At 42.1% G+C, this 5,769-nt stretch overlaps 1 non-coding gene across 1 annotated transcript; it reads left to right on the top strand.

Annotated features, from left to right (window-relative positions):
- The first annotated feature begins 808 nt into the window (after positions 1 to 808).
- Positions 809 to 882, top strand: TRNAN-GUU (transfer RNA asparagine (anticodon GUU)). Its single transcript has one exon. It is a non-coding gene; the product is annotated as a tRNA-Asn (tRNA).
- Positions 883 to 5,769: the final 4,887 nt, after the last annotated feature.

Raw genomic sequence — 5,769 nt, 5'->3', positions numbered from 1 at the left:
AAAAAAAAATTTTTTTTTCTTAGTTGTTACATATTGTCCTCCTCTCAGTTAACAGTCAGCTTTACTCAATTTAAGCTGGTATGAAGCTTGTCCTTTATAATTCCTTATTAGTACCTCTTTTTTTTTTTTTTATGGTTGCATGTGGTTGCAAGAGTCGGAATCGACTCGACAGCACTGGGTTTGGCTTTTTTTGTTTGATGGTAGATCTGGGAAACCTGGTGGCGTAGTGGTTAAGTGCTAAAGCTGCTAACCAAGAGGTCGGCAGTTCAAACCGGTCAGGTGCTCCTTGGAAGCTCTATGGGGCAGTTCCGACTCGCTATGAGTCGGAATCGACTCGATGACAGTGGGTTTGGTTTTGATTTATGGTTGCCCTGGACAATAATACACTTGACAGTGCACGTGGTTAGTCACTTTTGTCAGCATTCCTCAGAAAGGTCCCCGCCCGCCGGACCGCAGAGGGTGGGGGTGGGAAGGTTGCTGTGGACTCTGGGCGGGGAAGCTGGGGAGGATCTCCCCGGCCTCAGACCAGGGGGTCCTGCTGGGCCGTGATTTGTCATGCTTCTTCCCCTGCGGGTGGTGAGTAGCGCCTGTGCGCCTCCCACTGCGCGAGTCCCCGGGTGTCAGAGTCCTCCAGGTCACTGGGGCTCGTGTCCAACCGCGTGACTTCCGGCCTAAGTGTCTCTTGTGCTCACTCCCAGTTTCTAGAGCGCGGGGTTGGACATGCCAGAAAGATGTGAGGATGTCTCCAGCATGATGTTAAAGGGCAATTCCTGTCATCAGAACCTAAGTTTAAAACAAAGGCCTGTGCGTCTCTGTGGCGCAATTGGTTAGCGCGTTCGGCTGTTAACCGAAAGGTTGGTGGTTCGAGCCCACCCAGGGACGGTATGCTTTACTTTGAGCTCTTGGTAGATGCATAAAAGCAGCTTTAAGCTGTTAGTAACTTTTATCCTCAGACCTCTCTGGGTCGCTTTCCGCTTTGAATCAGACGCCAAAATCTGTTGCGCGCAGATTCAAGTCCCATAACAGTGACAAAAAGAAGGAATTTTTCAGCAAAAGATTTATTTTCAACCAAGCCTGTGAACAGAGCTTCGGAATTTACTTATTCCAAGGCCACTGCACAAATTCTCTCACTTCCCGAGGCTGGGGTTTTCCAAATGCACACTCGGAAACCTGAAAAATCCTGAGAATGGAGAATAAGAAAACCCCACCCTCATCTGTGGTGCAGCCTCAAGCTTTGTGGGGAAATCTTGGTTCTGCCACGGTGGGACTTCGAACAAGTTACTGAATTTTTTGTGTCTCTATTTCTTCATTTATAAAAGGGTGCAAATAGGAGTACTTCCCTCACAGGTGAACCTAAATGTTCATGACAGAGGCCCATAAAGCATTTAAACAGTTAATAAATGCTCACTGAACGTCATCTATTATAATTAATTTCAGAGACATCATCATCACCATTGTCATTATCTACCCTGTCCTTTAAAAAAACTGCATATCCTTTCATAGTAGGCAGACCATTGTATATTTAAGCATTTCTCAATTGATGGACATGACATTGATTCTAATAGTTATTGTCAAACATAATTCTTCAGAGGACAGTTTATACAAATATTTTTAATTGTGTGTGCAATTATTTCTCTAAAATAGATTCCTAGAAGTGGGCTTGCCTGATCAAAGTATTTGTGCATTTCTAATTTTGCTAATTTTTGCCTTCCAAAGAAGTTGTATCTAGTCATATTCCCACATTCTGAGAGAATGCTCTTTTCTGGGCAACACTGCATCTGGCATTTTAATAGCAGGGCAAACCCATCACTTTTGCTTGGAGAATGTTACTGCTTGTTGGTTTCACACATTACTCTGAATTTTGTGGATGAGGGGCTGGCTCTGTGATGCTCTTCTGTGTTCTCCTGACTCCTGGGACTCTGGAAAAGTGGTTTCCAGGAGACATGAGCTTGTATTCACCTGACTGTAGAGGTGTTGACAGAGGTAACCCTGTTCCCACTGTTTCTGTGACAGAGAGCCCAAGCTGCAGCTGCCGAAGAACCCAGAACTCACCCACCCTCCAGAGTGAGACCTTCATTGTTGATCCTGAGCCGAATAAAAATTGAAAAGGGAAGACTTTTAAGTTTAATTTTTCATCAGATTAGTATTTTAAATGATGGATTTTTATTCTTACTTTCTGTGGCAACTGGAGGAGAGATTGCATCCTTGAGACTTAATTTGGGGGAACTTAATACTAGAGGATGTTCTATTGTGCTTTTGGAAATGTTTGGTCCATGCTGGTATGTGGTGCTGTCTATAAAATCTTGTCTGGTGAGCTGAGATGGACAAGTACCTAACAAAAACTTGTCATAGGAAATAGGGTATGAATTCTTATAAATTTACATAGAGTTAAGTCCTATTCTGACCCTTTCAGAGGCTTGGGTGTTAACATTAAAGAGACATCCCTTGAGTGTCTGAAATGTCTGTTACAGTGACCAGGTTGCAAGTTCTTAGGAAGAGTCACATGAGGTGGGTAGAGGATTTTTTTTTTTTTTTTTTTGTAAATCTGTGATCTTTTCCTCCCAGGGGGATTGGCATATGTTTGTCTGACAATAGAAAACCAAGGCAGCCTATAGAAAGACACATGTGGTAGAAAATTCTCAGCTTCGCTACCCAAGAGGCCAGCTTCCCAAGGCTGAACAAATAGGAACCTCATTGTTTCAAATACAGACTATGTATTGTAGTTCAATAAGTGCTTAGGAGGGTGGAGCAAAAGCACAGGAGTAAGGCTTTCTCTAATCTCTATTTCACTGGTGAGGCTGACTCATGCAGGGAAGGAATCTCCCACCCTTGCCTCGCTTTCCCCCATCACCTCTTTTTGTTAACTCTTGCCATTCAGTTATATCAGAGATAATGAGATAATATGCAGTTTAGGCTTAGGGAAAAGAAAGTAAGAACACATTAGGACTTCAGCCTAAGACACATACTCTGCCTCAGTTTACAAGAATTTCTGGAGTGGGATGAAAGCCCTACAAACAAAGCTACCATTCCTTATCATATTTATTAGGGTAGAGAGATTATTGTCAGGGTGACAGTGAGGATTTCCTGGGTCTCTTGGCTAAACAGCATCTAATAGCACCTCAATCAATTACTGTTTCATCCATATGATTGATAAAGTTGTACATCTCTATTATTGTTTCAAAAGGACATATAGCAAAGCATTAACAAGAATTACCTTTTAGTATTGGAATTGAGAATCAGGGGGAATTCCATTTCTTCTTTATATCTTGTGGGTTTTATGAAAGAATGACTTTATTACTTTTAAAAAATAAATGGCCGAATTTAAAAGTATATTCAAAGCCTCGAACAAACCAGACCATATTCACCTGCTTTGACTCAAAGCTGACCACAGGCTGCTGAAGTCACAAAGCAGGCCACTAATCCAAAATCACAGCCTGTCACCTGAGACCTCAGGGAAGTTGAAGTCTTTATGGACTACTTAATGTATCATGATCCAGAATTTTCACAGTATTTTCTTTCCTTTGTTGTTCTCTGGGTTTTTCCAGTCTTCTCTGAGCTAGAAGCTCACAGATGCTAATCTAAAAAAAAAACTTTTTAAAAAATCCTACGTTTTGAAATTTCAGAAACATTGCATTTACTTTTTTGTGAAAAAGAGAATCCGATTATGGTATTCAAAACATACATCAGCTGCACAACTTTATTTTAATGAAGTAGGAAGGCTCTGAGAATATAAAGGTTCTGACAACGATTGGTGAAAAATTTATCCCAGTGCTTATAATGACCTGAATGAGTGAATCAAGTGAATATATACAGATATACAGCTTTCCAGTCAAGATATGGTACAAGCCTAGAGACAGCAAAGTCATTCTCACACAAATGAAAGAAATCAGGAAATACAGAATTGACACCAAAATGCTGACAATGACAAAATTTATCACAACAAAAATCTTAAGAATGAAAAAGCCATGTGTGCTGGGTGTTCTGCATTTGCCCCTCTAGATCCATTCTCACCATTATCTACCCCAGTCTATGCCCCAGAAAGCTAACCCCTGCACAAAACGTTCCCTTGGCCACTGGCTTCCTGGAGGATACAGCTAATGGGATGCATTAATTGGAGTTGGGATGGTGGCAAGAATATGAGTTGGGGGTAATTTTTCCCTGCAGACTGGCAGAGATTGTATTCCCTCCATGAATTCCACCGCTATCATCCAGGGGCACTCTACTACAGCTACAGATTTTGCTACAACTATAACTTCTTCCAGGTTCCAGAAATAGCTCTTTCCCCTTGGTCTAACAGTGGTAATGACCCTTCACTGTTGCTGGTGCTGAGATGTCACACCATCTTTTTGTGACTGCATTCTGCTCTTAGACAGAGTCCAGTAATCTTGAGCTGGAGGTCCCAGGAAACTACCTCAATCCTCAGCTGGTAGGGCCTTCTCAGAACCTGAGGGAACGTGCCACTGAATTATCTGTCTCTAGCCAGCTCATTAGGAGAAGAATAAACACACCCTTCCTCCTTTAAAACTACCTCCAGTAAAAATTTCATAGTCTTGTAGGCAGAGTCCCCTACAAAGTCAAAAGACAACAAATTGGTAAAATGCTTGAAAAGCCTTTCTAAGCCTGACATAAAGCTCAGAAGCCTTAAGGGGAAAGATTGATATATTTAACAACACTAAAAGCTTAAGAATTTTATGGTTTAACAAAAAATCATCAGCAAATTTGTCAAGTATACACAGCTGGTAAAGATATAATCAGTCACTTTTAGATTCAGACGGTTTACTACTTACATAGACAACAAAAGGAGGAGCAGCCAAAGATTCTTGGGTTCTCATCCCACACACCAAAAAGGAAGACACAGGAACAAAGGGGCCTGCTGACTGCAACTAGAGTTCTGGGATACCTGTTGCTGAGGAGCCAATTCTAGATCTCAGCTAAGCAGCTTTATAGTCTGCAGCTATAGCTTAGGGTGAACAGACCATAAAACCTCATATCTCATCAGAACCTGGAAGGTGATGAGAAACTATCCCATGACTGCCTCCCAGCGAAGATAGGGAGACGGGTGAGATTGTTCACATGGCAGATCTTCACAAGCTTCACGGCAGTTTTTTACATGCCTCCAAAGTCTGTTTTCTGGGAGAATCACTTTTTATGTTTAAAGATAAATCCTTTCCCACCCAAATGATTTGGAAAAGCATGGTGAGAATGGTTGCACAACTGGACAAATGTGATCAACTTTACTAAATTGTACATGTAGAAATTGTTCAGCCTCACATGTTTTGTTACATGTATTTTTACCACATATATATATATATTTTTTTCTGGTATATTGAAAATGTTTTCAGGTGCCATTCGGTGGGTTCTGACTCATGGCGACCATATTACATCAGAAGGAAGCACTGCCCTGTCCTGGGGCATCCTCACAATGTTGCTGTTTCAGCCTATTGTTGCAGCCACTGTGTCAATCGACCTCATTAAGGGTCTTCCTCTCTTTCAATGACCCCTTTCCAAGCATGATTCTTTCTCCAAGGACTGGTCCCTCTTTCTCCAGAATCTGGTGCCTCCTAACAGCATGCTCAAACTGAGTCAGGAGAAGTCTCGCCACACTTGCTTCTAAGGGGCATTCTGGTTGTACTCCTCCCAGGAGATTTGGAAGTGATTCCTGGAGTAATTCACCCAAGTTTAAAACAACATTGGCAGCAACAGCAATTTACTGGTTACAGCCGGTTGCCGACAAGTCGATCCTCGCTCATAGGGGCCCTATAGGGCAGG

Source organism: Loxodonta africana, chromosome 3 (assembly GCF_030014295.1).
Source record: "Loxodonta africana isolate mLoxAfr1 chromosome 3, mLoxAfr1.hap2, whole genome shotgun sequence".
NCBI lineage: Eukaryota > Metazoa > Chordata > Mammalia > Proboscidea > Elephantidae > Loxodonta > Loxodonta africana.
Note: the sequence above shows the minus strand (reverse complement) of the source record. Positions and strands in the feature narration are given on the sequence as shown.